The sequence below is a fragment of the Hetaerina americana genome, unplaced genomic scaffold (genome assembly GCF_022747635.1).
Source record: "Hetaerina americana unplaced genomic scaffold, ioHetAmer1.1.p SCAF_20, whole genome shotgun sequence".
In the NCBI taxonomy this organism is placed as follows: domain Eukaryota; kingdom Metazoa; phylum Arthropoda; class Insecta; order Odonata; family Calopterygidae; genus Hetaerina; species Hetaerina americana.
Window position 1 is genome coordinate 5,791,136 of NW_027286764.1, and position 18,753 is coordinate 5,809,888.

The window sequence follows — 18,753 nt, forward strand, 5'->3', positions numbered from 1 at the left end:
CTCTGACCCAGGCGAGAATTTGTTCCTGAATCGAGAAGTTCGGGTTGTTATGGTTAAAAAGTTGGTATTGGTGTTATTATTATTCCTTTTCATCACTCACGATCACGGAATAAAAATGTCTCCGAAACTGAGCTACAATCCGACACCTTCCACCTGAAGACGCTGGTCGGAACATCGGAGGGATTGTCATGAATAGTGTCAACGTACGCGGTGAAGAGGGGAAAACGGAGAAAACTCGGAGGATAAACGCCCCGGACACATAAGAACCAGCGTTAAACTTTGAAGGAATTCGTTTTATATCATTTCAAGTGTTGAGTGAAGTTGCCTCTCCAAATGTTGTGCCTTCTATATTCGCATGATTTAAATTGGTTTGTGATGCGTGCGGACTCGTTCAGACGGCAGTGGACTAGACTAACGCCACACTGGCCCACTCTTGCACCCCGGAAGCAGTAGGGAACACCCCCCCCCCCCGCCGAACGAACAATTGCCGAGCCACAGGAAATCCCCAGCTGTCGGTGAATGGAGAAAATGGAGGAGGGCTTAGTGAGCATTACCGGTTAAACGAAGGCTTCAATGAAATGTGTGGGTAGTTAGAGAGGCTATCGGAATCATCACCAGATGTCAGCACTAGCGCAACGAGATTCCCGCATAGTCATATGATAGGTTATTCTTTATTCGCTAAATTTTTTATGGGGGCGAGATTGAGATTTTATGGTCCCTTCTTCCACCCAGCCCATTCATGTTACATTAAAGACAATTACAAACACGTCCTAGATGGACGAACACCCACCTAGAAGGGTTTCAAACCCCTGACCTTTGGATTGGTATCGGTCGTTACCCCGACGCTACTGAGGACGGCGACTTTGTGATTCTGGCATTCGGTTTTTTTTCCTTTCTGAACTGCGGGTGGCGTCCTAGCGCCCCCCGCCACACGCCCTTGCGGCGGCTTGCGGGGTGCTGGGTAGATGTAGATGAATGAGTAAACACGCAACGTATCAGTGCTCTGGGAAGAGATCTCCGCTCCTTCATATTCAGCGGTTGCCAAGTGAGTTTAAGTCTGTTCGGGACAGCTTGGATGATGATGGGCATAGTGGTTCGTCAAAATGTGCCACTACCCCAGGTATTATTGCAAAATTGCATAAAATGCTCACGGAGGATCGCCGACTGAAAGTGCGAGAAATTGCTGAAGCTAAGGGACGTCATCTGAACGGGTATATCACATTTTAGCAGTGGAATTGAATATGAAAAACTTATCTGGTGAATAGACTCTTGACGCAGGATCACAAACGCATCAGAATGGACATTTCCGAACAATGTTTCAACCGTTTTAGGATCAACCAACAAGATTTCTGCGCCAGTTCGTGACCGCAGATGAAACTTCGGTCCACTATTATACCCGAGAGAAAAAACAGCAGTCAAAGCAGAGGAAAAAGTTGATTCACCACTCCTAAAGAAAGGAATGGCTATACAGTTGACCGGGAAGGGGATGGCTTCAGTTTTCTGGGATGCTAAAGGGGCTCTGGTGACAGGTTATTCCCCGCTGGTCAAAAAATTACTGGACAATATTACGCTAAACTTCTGGATCCACTTATGCCAAAGGTACACGAAAACAAGACCCGAATTGGCGAGGAAGAAAGTCGTCTTTCATCAAAACAATCCATGACCACACACAACTGTCTGTGCCATGGCAAAAATACGTGAACTACGATACGAATTGTTTCCCACCCCCTTAATTTGCCTGATTTGGCTCCATCAGGGTACCATCTCTTCCCTAAGCCCGAAATTGTCCTCGGTGGACGGAGATTCATTTCAAAGAAAGAGCTAACAGCCGAAGTACACGGGTATTTCGCAGGCCTGAAGGAATCTAATTTTCGAGATTGTATCAAGATATCGGAGCATCGCTGGACCTATTGCGTTGGTGTACAGGGAGACTAAATTTGTAAAAATGAAAAATGTCGTTATTTTTATACCATTCCGAGAACTTTTCTAATGCCGACCCCGGTGGCGGCGGGGTAACGTCCTCGTCTGCCATTCCAAGGGTAGCGGGTTCGATTCCCGCCTGGGTGAGTTTCCCTCCATCTAGGGCTTGGGTGTTTGTAAATGTGACCATTGTTATCATTGTTAATGGTTCGATGTAAAGGCCAAAATGTGCTGTTTTCGGACTAATACTGAATGAATGAATGAACAATGACTCTTGTATAACCAATATTTCATAGTTTTTTAATATTTCTATCAAAATAATTTGGTCTTATGTTAAAGCTCAGGATATCGTCTTTTTAAGCATGGAATCTTTTAGCAGTAGTGGATGCAGTAGTCAGTCATTAAGGGAGGCGACCGACGGCAGAGGTGTTTTACATCGAAACTCAGAGTGAGGGAGTGAGTAGAAAGATAAGGTGAGGAGAAAAAGACGCAATTAGAAGTTCGGGAGCCATTGGTTCAGTGCGGCTGACATTCTTCCAGCCCGTCGACTAGAACACATGGCATCTTATCTGTCCCAACACGATGGAACTAGAGCATATGAATTGGACTGTGGAAGTTCTTGTTCACCAGTTTAAAATTTTTTTACTTATGGAGAGTGGTAAAACTTGGCCGTAAATATGTTCGTCAGGAAACACAGTAAAAAGCACTTCGGACGCCTTTAGTGGGCCCGTGGGGTCCTCTGCGGAGCAGACGGCGGGCGTGTTGAATGTGGAGCAGGGAGGGCAGGGTTTGTGGAGCTTCGCGGGGCGTTCGTCCTTAGTACGAGGCCGGAGGGAAGGCCGAGGCGGCAGAGGGAGGCGAGGTTGCGGGTCGGGGTGGAAGTGTGGCACGGGATGCGAAAAGAAATAACCCATGATGATACGGTGGAGAATGCCTCTCGAGTACGAAATTGGAATGCTAACCGTACGCTAGAAAGTCATCAATCGATACTCCCGCGACCCATCCGCCCCTTATTTCACCAGACATTACATTTCCCTTATTACCTTCTCCTGAGCCGCTGTCTTCCCGCGGCTCATTCGCCCTCTTCTTAGTCTATTCATACCGGGTGGTATGTGGTCATTATCAAGAGGCGTCGGGAGGAAGGATGGGGCTGTTTCGTCGGATGTTCCTCCTCACAGGTCGCTCGAGTCCTCTCGGAGGGGACTCAAACATGCGCAGCTTTTCTCGTGTTTTAATAAAAATGCGAGAGCATTGCCAGGTTTCTATCCTTCGCTTTAGAAGAACGCTCTCGTCGGTCAGAGAATTCTACAAGGAAATTCTTGCGCAGTTCAGTTTGCAAGCCTTTCAAGTAGTGACATTTGTTCGAAGAGGAATTTTGACACCCCTTTCTCGCCACGAACTCACAGCTCGCGCAACACGAATGCCAGCGCGGGTGGAGGTTCGGACGTAATCACTAATAGGTGACGCGATACATATTAGAGCCTATATATGTATGTGTGTGTGTATGTATGTATGTATATATATATATATATATATATATATATATATATATATATATATATATATATATATATATATATATATATGTATGCATGTATAATTATAAACACAGTAAGGTAGGTTTTTGGATTGACACAGCTACTAAATAAATATTTTGTGACTCCCAACAAGACGCAAAATCCAGTACCCTACTCTACATCAGGTCCCTCTTCATCACTGGGTACTCTCTTCCTCCCTTAATCCCGTCCAACATCCCTATCCTATTCCTTCCCTTTCCTCGTTTGCCTAACATTCTCCCCTGTATTAAAGTCTTCAATATCCCACTGCCGGTCAATACCCCCTTCATCCACTTTTCATGCCTCCATAGGATTTCTCCAAACAAACCCCTCTTTGCCCACCATACAAAGTACTTCCTCATTTGTTTCCTCCTCTGTCCATTTCACCTTCTCCATTCTTCTCCACAAGCATATTTCAAAAGCCTCAAGTCTACCTCTATCCTCCTGCTTCAATTACCACGTTTCCGCGCCGTACATAGCTACGCTCCATATAAAAGTTTTTACGAGTCTTTTCTTAGCATCCTTACTCAGCGCCCGCGTCATCAACTCCCTCCTGCTTGTGAAAGCCTCTTTGCCTAGCGCCATTCTTCTCCTTACGTCCCTACTACTTTGACCGTGTTGGTCCAAAAACACTACCGAGATACGTAAACTGCTCTACCTGCTCTAGTTTTTGCCTTCCTATTTTAATGTTTAGCTTAGTCTTTTCTTTCGGGAAAATCGGAAAACCTTTGTTTCATTAATATTGATTCTCATCCCACACCTGTCGCACTGAATTTCCAATTCACTCAGAAATGCTTGCAACCCTTGGCTGACTGAAATACTAGAGGTTGGTCATCAGCAAACCTAACTAATTTCACGAATTCCCCGCCCACCTTCATTCCTACATCCAGTTTTTCCCATGCCTCTTTAATCATTTCCTCTGTATACAGGTTGAACAGCAACGGTGATAATGGGCAACCCTACCTTACACCTCTTCCTAACACTACCCAACCGGACTCCCCGTTCCCCACCCGCACCTGAGCAGTCTGAGACATGTAAAGGTTTCGGATCAGCCTCCCGTACCTCCAATGTATTCCTATTTTCTTCAATATACTCAGCTCCTTCACCAAATTTCCTAATTATTATTATTAACATGTCTCGTCTATCCTCCTGCTTCAATGACCACGTTTCCGCGCCTTACATAGCTGCGCTCCATATTAAAGTTTTTACGAGTCTTTTCTAAATATCTTTAGTCAACATCCCTGTCATCAACTCCCTCCTTGTAAAAGCCACTTTGCCCAGAGAAATTCTTCTCCTTACGTCCCTACTACTTTGATCAATTTATTCCTTTTTTCTGCAATTTACTCATTAGTTTTTCCCAATTCACTCTATCAAACGCTTTCTCGAAATCTGCGAAACAGGCAAATACCTCCTGGTTGTATTCTATATTCCTCTCGATTAATAATCTCATTACTGCAATGGCATCACGCGTGTCTCTCCCCTTCCTAAACCCAAACTGATCATTCCCTAAGTAATCATTAGCCCTACTCTCTATCCTTTTGTTTATGATGCTGAGAACAACTTTAGCTGCAGGGGATATCAAACTTATAGTCCTGTAGTCCTCTGATCATGTAGCCATTACCTTTTTCGGAATAGGAACTAAAATTGATCTCACAAAGTCTTCCGGCCAGATGCCCTCCTCATAAATACTACGGATCAGCCCATATAGCCTCTTCCTCCCACATTTTCCTAAGCATTTTAAAAGTTCCATGGGAATAATATCATCCCCCACGGCCTTATTTAGTTTCATCTCCATTAAAGCCCTTTCTATCTCATTTTCTAGTATGCCTGGACATAAGCTCTCTTCCTTTACGTCATATTCTTCTCAATGTCTATCTTTGTTGGTCTAAGTTCTTTTTTATCCAGTTCTTCTATATACTCCATTCATCTCTCTTGGATCTTCCCTGTGTCAACTGTTATCTTAACCGCCTTATCTCTAACTGTTAGCATAATTTCCCTTTTTTACATCCCGATAAAGATTTAACTTTGCTGTACCGCGCACCAATTTCACCCTTCCTCTGCAAACTTTCCATATCCTCACACTGCTTCTTTCATCTTGCTTCCCTTGCCCTGCAATCCATTTTCTATCCCGCCGCCCCTGCCTTATTTTTTTGAAACGGATGCTACATTTCATAACAACTAAAATGTGGTCAGAGTCCGCATCCGCTCCCGGGAAGCTGTGGGAATTTATCACACTGTTCCTAACCCTGTGTATAACCAGGATAAAATCAGTTGATTCCTTTCTGAGCCACCTGGCATATTCCATGTATACCTGCGTCTTTTGTGGTGTCTGAAGCAATTGTTGGTGAAGACTAACCCCTGTCTCCTGCGGAACTCAACTGCTTTCTCCCCGCGGTCATTCCTCATGCCTAAACCGTAGTCCCCGACCTCATCACCATCTCTTCCTTCGCCTACCGTCGCATTCCAATCCCCCATCACTATCAAATCTTTCCCCGCAGGAACACACGCGATTATGTCCTCTAACTGATCGTATATCCTATCGAACTCCACTTCCTTATGGTTCCTCGGTGGCATGTATACCTGAAAAATATCCAAGTTCGTCGGTTCTGCTATTATCTCTACTAGTAATAATCTATCCTTTACCTACCCTTTTTTATCTACGCTTCTTCCTACGTCTTCATTTAATATTATGGCAACCCCTCGTTGGCTCTCGTCCCCTCCGCTGTGTTATTCTATAATTATAACTCCAGTAATCCCCGCTATACTTCCATCTCACCTCGCATAGATCTAAAAGACGCCTGTTTGGCCGATGAAGCAGATTTTTCACACATATTAATCCCAACAACCAAGTACTAAAAGAACATTTCATCTGCTTTCTTTGACATGCACCAAAAATAATTTTTTTGGTAAGGTTTCATGTACATTCGTAACACGGAGTTTGGAAATAACAATTTTAAAGAAATGCCTTATGTTTAAGAACATTAAATAAATGTTTGTCATGAAATATTTAATCAAAGAATATAATTATTGTTTAACTCAACGGTCTATATAATTTGAATCTCAGTATAGATTTGTGCGAATGAACAGGTGCTCGTGGAGCGAGGGTTAAATCGCCTCATCCCTATGCTGCCCTCCGCCCTACCTTGGCCCTTCATCATTCGACCCGGCCATATTTGTTCTTTGGCCGTCCTCATTTCTTTCTTAACTCTCCCTCGCCTCCAAGCTCCTTGCCGCCCCTCGTGCCTTCTCCCCGGCCGCCTATATTGGCTCGGGCCGGGATATAGTGCGCGACACAGCCTCCAATAAAAGGATTCTATTTATCATTCTGCGGACTCCAATGGCTCTCGTCTCCGCTCCCACCCCCTCCCAACCCCTCTACTTTCTCACGACCCCCCCCCACACTTCGCCCCTTCACAATCCCTTTGACCTTCACCCGCCCTGGAGCGCTCCCATCTTCAGCCTCGACCTCCCGAGGCACGCCGAGCCTCGAAACGGAAAAGTCCTTGCCCCCGTTTCAGGGTTTTTCACCAAAGTTAGACAAAAACAGGCAGGTAACATCTTTTGCGATAAATTAGGGATTCAGGCGGGCCAAGAAAACGCTCAAAGAGGACGAATAACAGCACTGGAAAAGATTTAGCTATCATTTTCATCCGTTTAATATTCTGGCTGAATGCCATGTGGCAAACGAAATGGCGTTCGCTTTATTTACTTCGTTTGCTTATTCCCTCAGGTACAATGCGTTCCAAATCAGGCAAGCCGAAATAAAAATGACAGTTACAAGGACAGCAATATTCTTATTAATTAGAGTATGATTATTTTCGGTTGTATTGCTATGGCATTGAAATAGTTATTATGTATTCACTATTAAAGGGAAAGATTACCGATCCCAGTTAAATTAAAAATGAGACAGGATGAATATTATTCAACAGCTAGGTGTTCAGCGAAGACTAATAAATTTCCCATTTTTAAATGAACATTGCACTGAATACTCTAACGATGTATTTTACAACGACCGATTGTTAAACTGAGTGTCTAATCTATCTCCCTTCATGCCGACAGTACTGAATGTTTTCTGAATAAAAGTCGCTTCTATTGTAAATGGTTCTTTAACCGAAGCCACGCTTCCTCTGAATACCATTCTGATGATTTCTTTGGCCAAAACCCGTTTTAATTTAGGTACTCTCATACAAATTATTAAGCCTGATTATTATATCTTTCAGAGGTTTAAAATAATTCGCATTATCTCTCCACTTTACCCTTGCCATATTCAGGAGCTCATTAAATTTCCCGCTCCCACGTGAATAGGATTTCGCGCAGTGACGTTCGGAGGGATCTCCAATGGCAAACGCTTCATCCGAGGGAAATTCTTCTATCTTATATTTTCCATGGGGTAGCAATTTAAAACCATCAACTGTTCCATACGAGAAACGGCATCACCGCTCTAAGGTCGACAGTGAGCACCTCAATACCTATAATGGATCGCATGTTTTCAGAATCCCCCGTGCAGAAAGGCTCGTCCTCAGTTCGGTTCCCAGGGAGGTCATACGGGACGTCGCATTGCTCATCGCTCTTGATCATCGACTCGGTGGGATGCACGCGGGAATGATGTGCTCCCGGGGGACCATGCCGTGCCTCCCTCCGCGGCGATCAATCTTAACGGCCTTCTAAAGCCCGAGGCAGGGTCGCCCGCCTTCCCTCCACCACATGGAGTTCTTTTCAGAAGAAACGAGCGCGCACTTTCCCATCCTCGAAGGTGGGGTCGAATGCCGCTATTCCATCGGAAAAATGTGCAAATATTAATAGTCATCTTCTCTGTATCTTCCACCGCGTTCACAGGCTTTGTTTGATTAATTAAGACGTTGAACCAATTTGGATACATCGCCCTTAAGATATTCAAATGAAATTATCAATGTCGTGCTTATAAAAAATTTCTTACCATGGCCAAATTTTTATGTATGAATTTATATATACAGGTATATATATATGTATATATATATACACATATATATGCATAATATATTAATACATAATATATATTATATATATATATATATATATATATATATATATATATATCCCTCCACGGAATACAACCTTAAGGTGGTGGAAGAGCTTGTACGTTCCGATGACCCCTAGAGCTGTGCTGGCGGGAGTAATAATTATTGCTCCTGGTAGGGTCACCCATACCAGATAGGTCTGAGGTTAGGAGCCAGACGAGAGGTAGTCCACGCACCGTCTGTTCCTCAGTGAGGCGGCTGCAATGGCATCTGACCCCATTGGGGCGGCCACTAAGTGATGGTATCACGTTAGAAACCCTATTGAGGAAGGCAACGGGAAACCACCTCAATTATCATTCACAAGATTTAAATGATGGACAATGCAGAGATTTTGAGTCCTGGCAACTACGGGGCTCGGCCAAATCGGCCTTGAGTCATGCCCGACAGCGGGGGAGGCAAGGCTTCCGCGGCCGTCATCCCACAAAATACTTGCAAAGAAAGACCAGCAGCAGCAGGACAGAAGACGCAGGAGAAGAAGACCAAATTAGTTAGAATAGGAACGTGGAATGTTAGGACAATGATGAGGACAGGGAAATTGGAGAATGTTAAGCAAGAGATGGAAAGGGGAAAAAAACATATTTTAGGTCTATGCGAGGTGAGATGGAAGGATAGCGGGGATAAATGGAGTGATCAGTATAGAATAATATACAGCGGCGGGGACGATAGCCAACGAGGGGTTGCCATAGTATTAAATGAAGAGGTAGGAAGAAGTGTAGTCAACATAGAGCAGGTAACGGATAGAATACTACTAGTGGAGATAAAAGCAGAACCGACGAACTTAGTTATTATTCAGGTATACCTAACACCGAGCAGCCATAAGGAAGAAGAGGTCGATAGTATGTACGATCAGTGAGAGGACATGATCGCGTGTTTTCCTGCAGGGAAACATTGATTGAAAACTGTGATAGAGGGGAGAATGTCAGGCAAACGAGGAAAGGGAAGGAATAGGATAGGGATGTTGGACGGGATGAAGGGAGGTAGAAAGTACTCAGAAATGAATCGGGACCTGATGTAGAGTAGGACGTTGTGTTTTGCTAGGAGCCACAAAATATTTAATTAGGAGCCGTGTCCATCCAAAAACCTATCTTAATCGGTAGTTTACCTAATAATAATATTATGTGTATATATATATATATATATATATATATATATATATATATATATATATATATATATATATATATATATATATATATATATATATATAGATATTCATTTAGTGAGTCACGGCAGTCCAGTTGGTAGAGGGTTGGACTGCTGACCGGAGTGGCCCGGGTTCGATTTGCAAGGCGCTCGGGGAACCTGCAGCTCCACTCATGTAATTTTTCGGTCACGAGATCTTCCTGGGAAGCCATAAATGGCACAGGGAAATAAAATGGCTCCCCTACCCTGATTTGTGAATTTCACAAGCCGGCGGGCTTAGTATTGGGTAAACTCTACCATTACCTACCAAACCGGCCTTCGGGGGGTATTACTGTATTTATGGTTTCTATGAAATACATATAGTATATGATACATATAATGTATAATATTCCACTGAGACACTCAAAACCTACCAGTCCAAGCTTAATTCCTAAGAGGAGAGCCGAAAGCTCTAACTATCTGTGATGTGAGTATTATTTACGTATTTCTGTTGTATATATTGAATTCTGATTTATTGTCCAAAGTGTTATGTTGCTCTCGTGAATGCTTCCACCTTATTTGACATATATATATATATATATATATATATATATATATATATATATATATATATATATATATATATATATATATATATATATATATATATATATATATATCCTGGGAATCTGATTCCGCTCCGGTGGGTGAGTGGCAAAGCGCGGATAATCCCGCGTCCGCTCCCCTTTTCTTGATCCGCGGCCTCGCCTTCTTTCCCCTCCCTCCCCCCACGCCCTCCGGCGACCTTCCTTCCACGCGAGCCCTTGTTCATCACTCATCTCGGTTCTTCCCCCTCTGGATTCGTGTCTCTGACCCACCCTCGAGTGAGGGGCCCTCAATAGGGTCGTTTATCCCCGATAATCAATCAACTCTTCCCTTCTCTGGTTCGCTCCCTCTCTCAGCTCCTCTACCTCCGAGGTGACCATCCCTCACCCCTCATTGTCGCCAACTTGCGAGCATTGGAGTTACGAAGATGAGCACCCTAGGGCATTCCAGGAGGTGCTGCACATATAAAAGCTACCGTAGCAGTGAAATCTAGATTAGTATTTTTCTCTAAAAAATCCGTGTCTACCGGTATGCTTACTGAAATATCGCAGCTGCAGTCGAACAGCACAACCGAATGGGAAGAGTCCTGATTTTAATAAACACTGATGAGCGTAATTAGTATTTAGGCGTAGGAAGTAAATCGTGGGTCCTTTCCTCAAATTTAGCTTTTTTAAAGATAAGGAATATAAGGAATTCTTGGTGAAAAAATATGTGTATCATAGGACGACCGTCTTCTCGCGTGTGATTAGGAGAAATGATATCCAAATATGAAGTCGAGTTAAGTTCTTAAGGCGATTATCAGATCCTGCAATCCTTCCGCAGTGAGCAGAAGTCTCCAAATTTTGAAAATGTTATTTTTTTCCTGCCCTTAGGGTTTCTCTTCAAATGGTGACCTCGCATCCACAACCATTCTCACCGTCCACTTTTCCCTATCGATCTCTCTCCCTCTGTCTCTCCACCCTTTGATCCAAGACCTAAAGAAAACTCCATCGCTCGCAATGCCCTATGGCTCCCTTATCCAAACACATTCGTCCCACGCCCTCACAGTGCGTATGCATCGTCTTTCAGCCCTTTACCTTTTCTCGGTTCCAGTTGCCCTGAGCGTCTCCCCCATCTCTTCGCTCGTTTCTTGTTTCCAAATATGCGTTACTTTTTATCGATTACTCGGCTTAACCTTCACTCACAGAAATGGGAGCATCGAGGTCACGCTCATACGTGCACGAATGACACTTTTTAAGTGGAACCTCTATTAGGAATTGTTGCTTCCGGTGAAAATTTATGGAATTTACGTAACATATTGAAATGAATGAAGTAGCTTTGTAATTCCGCACACACTTTATTTAGGAGACGGCCCTGGTTTCGACGTTGGACGTGTTCATCAAGTGATGATGACGTCCTCACGACGACATCATCAAACCTGATGATGTCGTTGCCAGACAATGTCTGTAACATTGTGCAGAGTCTGTAATAGAATTAAGTTTCTCCTCCGCGACCTCCATTCCAACTGGTTTCTCTCTACTAATGCTTAAACCTCGAATGTAGCCAATGAAAATAAATACAAAAGGGGAAGGTTTTCAAAAGATAAATATAACCTAGAGACGAGTTATTTGAAAGGCGTTTTTAAAATTATCCGCTCGTCATACAATCTTGTAAATGTGTCATTTCAGACATATTTTCTGAAATTCTGCAAAAAACTGCAATCTATAATTAAAAATGTTTCACTAAAATATTCTACCGGAGTCATCAAAACTTGTTTCATATTAAAATTGATAGCATATTATTAAATAAATTAATTAAAACATGCCGGGCGATAAGTGTCTTGCTTTCGAGGAAATATTTTTGGTTTTCGCTGAATGAATTCAGTGGTTTCGGTTATTGTTCAAGCAGTGTTTGTCTGAAAACAATTCTGCGATAGAATATATTTCCCTCTTTTCCCCGCTATGTCATCTTCGTATCTAAATAAGTACATAGATTTGAAACTTTACACTTCCGTGGCAGGCATAGGGAAAAAATGAATTTAGGTGACTCTTGTTGACTAAAACTCTTTGTAATTCCTTCACACATGGGCAAAACATTGATGCGCATTTATTTCATGCTCGTATTCCACCTCTGTGCGCCTAATTAATTGTATCCTCGATCAATGCTTTGTCACTCTTTGTCTTCTCTTAATACTGCGCATATTACGAATAAAAGTACGTGGTGTATATTTCAACTGCTGAGTATTAAAGACATTTTTTTAGTCCCGCATTCTCCTTCGAAATAATAACGGGAGAAAACGTTATCATTTTTGCTTCTATTGGCTATAAATATCTATTTTTTCTAGCTTTGATATGTAATCAGTGGGAGACGCTTGAATGTTCTGAATGAAGAAATAAAAGTGAGGAGAGACCCGATGAAGCCAGGTTTGTGGATGATCAACCTTAGTTTCTTGGTCGGCAATCTTGGATTGCAATCATTGCTTAGCGCCTTAAAGAATCAAAGTGACTAGTTTAGGTGGAGTGAATGTCGATGAAAAGGGACGAACGGTAAGAAGGTTCTCAAGTAAAAGGAAATGTAATGTAAACATAAAATTTGGAGGACATAATCCAAAGCATAAAAGACAGTTCACCTATTTGGTAAGAATTTTATAAAAAGAGGGGCAGAGAGTAATAAAAGAAATATTTCGCCAGGTGAAGAACTGCAAAGTCGAGGGATATGCTGAGGGGAACTTAAGCAAACGTGTGAAGAAAAACTATTGAAACGTTATCCTCGGGCGCAGGTTTGATTATGGCTCGGAAACGTGGTCACTGAGAGGAGTGCATGGGCAGAGAGTGAAGACTATCGAAGGTGGATGTGGAGGGAAATGGAACAGGTGGAAATCGCGAAAGAAACAAACGAATACGTTGAAAGTGTCGTAAGGGGAAGAAGTTACCTGACAGGACCCTGGAAAAGGCAAAAAAGTTTGATGAAGGGCGGATTGAGTGTAAATTGAATGTGTTTGCTTGTAATTTGAATGCGTAAGATTGTAATTGATTGAGAATGCTGTGTAAGCGAGCAGGAGAGGCAAATAGAGGATGGAAATTTGAGCGGAATGAATAATGGCCGGAAGAGTGGGTTTGAAGAATGTCGTGTTGTGATGGTGTTTGGTTAATACCCCCACGCACATCCGTACACACACGCGTAGGGATAAGCAGTGCAGCAGCTCATAGCACCAAACCCATAAACCAAATGCCTTGGCTACTTTCAATAATGTAACGCTCTGAAATTTCATGAAATCCCACGGTAAATTTACTTTGACAAACTGAATTTAATTGCAGACGCCTTCGTTTAGTCCCTGACTTGTTCCGGCCTTCCTCCCCCTCTCTCTTCCCTCCCTTTACTCTCTTCCCTCCCTTTACTCTCTTCACTTGTCTCGTCCTTCCAACCTTTTTCTCCTTCGCCCCTCTCTCTCCCTCCCGCATTCCCCATCTCCTTCTCCTCATCACTCTCCTATTTCTCGATTCCCGATTCATCCCCCTCTCTTCCTCCATTCAAATTTCTGGAAGGCACCCCATCCGCTTTGTAGGATGATTATGGTATATTTGGTTCCGCGCGCGTACATTGTGTACAGTGTACTCTCGGGCTTGCGTGTTGATTACGGCGTCGAATGAATCGGCGGCATGGGTGGTGCCTGCCCCCATTCAACTTCGTCTTAGTGTCGGTAAATATTCCAAATTAGGATCCTTGGAAGTAAAATTTGCCCCACATTTCCTTACGTGGGCAGAAATTCGAAGACGTCGGTCAGGAATATGCTATCGTTTAAGGTTTCCCATTACCAAGAAGGGACCATTTGGTCTCAATTTCGCCCAAATAAAGACCACTATCTATCTATCTACCATTTGGCAATTGCTTTTACTCCTTCGATACTCTTTCCCCAATGGCCCTTTTCGTGAAGAGCTTGAATCTTCTTGCTAACGAATTTCGTAAAAGTTTTTTATTCTCCTAAACATATTTATTTTTTTGCAAAGGCTTCTAGGTTCGATTTTCAGGATTGGTAGTTCTCTCGATATGTATGGTGATGGGGTGTATGATGAGAATAATAATCATGTAAATCAAATTGACAGAATTTCTTGAGGGCTTCCTGTAAGTTGCTTACCATAGTATGTACGCTAAATGATGGATATGATTCGTACATAAAGTTTCTATGCATAGTTCCAAATTTTAAATTATCAAAAATTATTTTTCTCAACTGTCAATTTTATCAGGGAGTAATATAATCAAATTCCAACTTTTTTCCTAATTAGCGTTGGACTTTTGCTTTGCTAAATTTTCACTATTTATATTTGTGGTTTAATTGTTTTTATTTAATTCTATTCGCCTACCATATACTATTTACTGACTTTGTTTTGGCTCCCCGTTTCTGGTAGAATTTATTTAAAAAATATTTAAATGTAAAAATTCACCCAGAAAAAAATTTTTTCTCGATCAACGGATTGCGGAAGTACTTTTGAAAGAATCCAAAACTATTTTTCTGAGTCACTACTTCAATGACCCTTTGACTGAAGAATGTGAATATAACATACTTCTTAGCCTTTAATAACTGGTGCGCTTGCCATTATGAAGAAAAAACTCTCGATTGCGACATATTTTAATTTCCGTGCCATAGATGGCACCTTTCTCATCCCTTTCCTTTTGTACTCTTCATCCCATTCTTTGACCTGCGCCAACTTATCTCATTTGTACTGTGTTTTGAAAGGTTAACTAATAACGGCTTTTGGAGTTTTTCATTTATTTAATGGTCCATTCTCCCGTTGACACTGTTTGTGCGTGGGAAATTGATGCCTGTGCGTGGAAATTTTGAGATGGACAGCAAGGTGGCAATTTTGCTTGGAGCCTTAAGTCTTGGTTAGAGTGAACGTTAAACTCTCCGCCGAATGCTCTCTTGAACATTTTTATCCACTTGGCATTTCAGGCACTGCCACAAATCAGTGCATTGGCCTTTTGTTGGCCCTTTTCTTTCTCGAGCTGATAACTAACTTTAAGTGGTGACACGTTTTCATATCTCATATTTGAACTTGGCTTCACTTCATGCCATTTATAGTCTTTCATTCTTCGTGCCCTGGATTATTTCAGCTCTGTGAGGTTGCATGTTCATCTTTCCTGGTGTTTTTCTTCTCATTACAATCGATCCAAACCGACAGAAAAATGATCCGCTTCAATCGACGGCGGTCGGAAGCATACGAGGGCTATTATTCTTTTCCATTTCTCGGCTTTGTATTGTTATGAACTTCTCATTAGAATGAAATGCATTTCTTAATCTCCCAATATCTTTGCTCAAGGAACACGCAGTAGCTCAAAATAATTTCATGCCATAAAAATTTATTTCCTACAGAATTTTCACTTACTAATGTGAGACAGTAATTCGTTTATCTCTTCGTAAAGGCTGTTTAGAGCGCATTACTTGCTCTACCCAGCGTTTCGTTACACTAAGCGTTATAAACTCAAACTGTGAAACCTATCTTATTAACTGAGGGAGCGTCTATTGGGTTCCTAAATCGAGCGACATATTTCTCATATATTCATCATTTCCCTCCCTCTGCCGGGTGTCAAATTTCGCTGAATGCCAGAAATATATTTGGGGATGTTTCTTTTGAGAGTGGTTATCTGATTTGATTCTCACGCTGTCCTGCACTCCCAAGCCGCCCAGAGCGTACAAAACCCCAGCTGACAGACCTTTAGTCAAAACAACGTGAAATTCTCTAAAGATAAACAGCTGCTTTTGAACTTATTTATTCGGTCAATCATTGAAGTGGAAGATTCAATTTTTGATTGGCCTTAAATATTTCGACATTTCTACTCAATATCCATAAATAAATACTATTTATCTATACATTACCATTACTATTGATGATTATTTCTATTGTCTAAACATTTTACATTATTGCCACTTGATATCTATAAAACCATTTTGCTCAAGGATCATATTTCTGTTCGACTCTTTGCCAGAGAAAAAAGATTTTCACGCCAACATTTACTTTAAATTAAATACATTTTTTGGGAGCTGTAATTATAGATGTGAATAAAACATTTGGATAGGAATAGGCAATACGCGTTGAAGTGGGTAATAAAGAGACGAATACATTCAAATTAAAGATTACTGAACAATATGTGTTCATACTGCTTATGCTCATAAGTACCTTCATTTTATCACCAAGATATACTGCCTGTAATGTCTTTACTCTACGAGGACCTTTCTGAGTGAATTGATGTTGAAATTAACTCGAGCAGCGAGGGCATAGAAATATAATAGACTTTTGAACGACTCGAGATGATGAGGGAAATGAGTTTCTTCCCTGTTATAATTCTTGTTAGAAAATACAGTTGCCTCAAGTGTGTGCGTCTTTTGCCATTATTATACGTGATATTTTTAACGGTGGACTCATTTCACATGAACCAAGTATTATTTAAATATTTTCATTGCGACACATGGTAAACGTTTGTTAATACTATATTTTGATATTATAAGATGTTAAATGCATAGTGAATATTGATGTAAGCATTTCTGCCCCCCCCCCGTCACAATGGGCCCAAGGAGAGAAATTAGCGAGGGCGTTCGGGAGAAGACTCCGGGGGTCATGGAGGGGCGGGGGAGAGGGAAGTGATGGGGGTGGGAGGCCATAATATGGGCATAGCGAGGAGCGACAAGGGGACGACGAGGCATGGCGGTAATTGGGAGGCGGGAGATGATGGGTTCCCGGAGGAAGATTGGTACGAAGCGGAAGACAGGTGGGTTCTTTCCCACACCATGCCAGTCAAATGGCGATTGTTTATCGTGAACCGGATGAGCCCCGTCAGGGGGTGGACAGTGAGCGGACGGCCTCCCTTCCTCCCCTCCCTCTCCTTCCCCTTCTCTCCCGCCCCTACCCCCTCTCTCCCTCCCCCTTCTCTCTTCGGCGAAGGGCGGGTCGCACTCCACGGTAAACCGCCCCTCGGCGGCACTGGGGACTCCCTTCCTTGGCCATCGAATGAACCACCTTTCTTTCTTTTTTTAACTTTTCTTTTTCATGGGAGGGGCACTAAAAAGCGAACGAGGGAAATGATATTTTAGGAAAGCGATTTGGCCCGGGGAAAGCAACGTGTCAGTTTGTGCCGTAATCTTTTAAGCGCAGAGTCGGGACGACCCCCATTACAATTGCCAATCGTCGAGCACGCCGTTTCTCTCAGCTCACTTTAAGAGCTATTCCATGAAATTTTTTCGTAAATGTCTCGCAATTTCCCACGGAGAGATCTGGAAAAAAACCTACTACAGATGCTGAAAGCATGGTGGGAACCGCGAGCATTACGCCGTGCGACACACGCTATTGATTTGTTTTTCTACCCGACCAATTATCTCCAGCAGCCAGTAGGATTAGTCCGCTGCCCATTCACTCTGGAGAGTACAAGTTCTGTCCCAAAAGTAATAGGACTGAGTTGATTCAAAACATGTTATTTCCAGAATTGGTATACTATATTTACTCGAATGTATTTGGAAGCGGCTCCCATGTGCGTCCCCGCACCGCTGCCAGCGGGTTTTCCACGCCTCGTACGCCTTCTGGAAGGTGGCGGCACCCGGAGTGCTACGAAGCTTCCTCGTCACGGCAATAAGTCTGATGGAGCATAGTCAGGGCTGTAGGTGTGACTAAGGCATGGCCAAGAACCTCTTGGCAGATCTGCGTGTGAGTTTCCTTTTGGTCCTCGGAGAGCACTCGCGGGACCAACCTCGCTCGCACCTTTCCCATGCCCATGTTTTTGATCACAAGCCCATGCACATCACTTTAAGGAATTCCAAGTTCATCAGAAACCATGCGAACACTTAATCTGCGATCCCTGTCCAAAAAATCCTTCATTGTTGAATGATTTTCGTCCCTTTTTGAGGCCGAAGGGAGTCCCGACGGTCGGAGTCGCCAACATCTTTTCCACCCTTCCGAAACAACTTGTGCCCATCAAAAACATCCAATCTACCCATGGGGGTATCACCATAAGCTGCCCTGAGCATGTCAGGATTCTCTTTACCAATTTTCCCAGTTACACGCAAATTTTGATAACGTAGCGCCATTCCAATAACCGGTTCATGAAGGAGCTCAATGAGGTCACGCTATAGAGGGTTCGCAAACGAACAATCCGCCCTCCACAAAGGCTGATAGCCAACTACCACCAGCTTCCAGTCTTTCCTGAGGCTCCCCTCCCTCGTACCCAGCCAGAGAGATCAGCCCCGTTCATACGTCTATCCGGGAAAAATAAGCCATATTACTTTTGGGACACACCATTTTCAGTTGACATTAATGTTAATGCTAAAATATATGATTATGTGAATGCAGACCTTTTTATTTGTATCATGCTATTATATAGGCCAAGCATATTAATAATATTATTCTAAAGACGTGTAAATTACCGCAATTATGTGGTCGTTGATTTTAAATAAAGTGAAATGCTAAATTAGGTATTCGACGGTTTTTGGCTCACCTTTGTGGAAGTTCATGTTCATTAAATGAAGA

At 42.7% G+C, this 18,753-nt stretch overlaps 1 protein-coding gene across 1 annotated transcript in view; it reads left to right on the plus strand.

The window, feature by feature from the left end:
* The window catches only part of LOC139688552 (protein O-mannosyl-transferase TMTC1-like), a 1,154,623-nt gene that overhangs the window by 1,009,382 nt on the left and 126,488 nt on the right, over positions 1-18,753 (plus strand).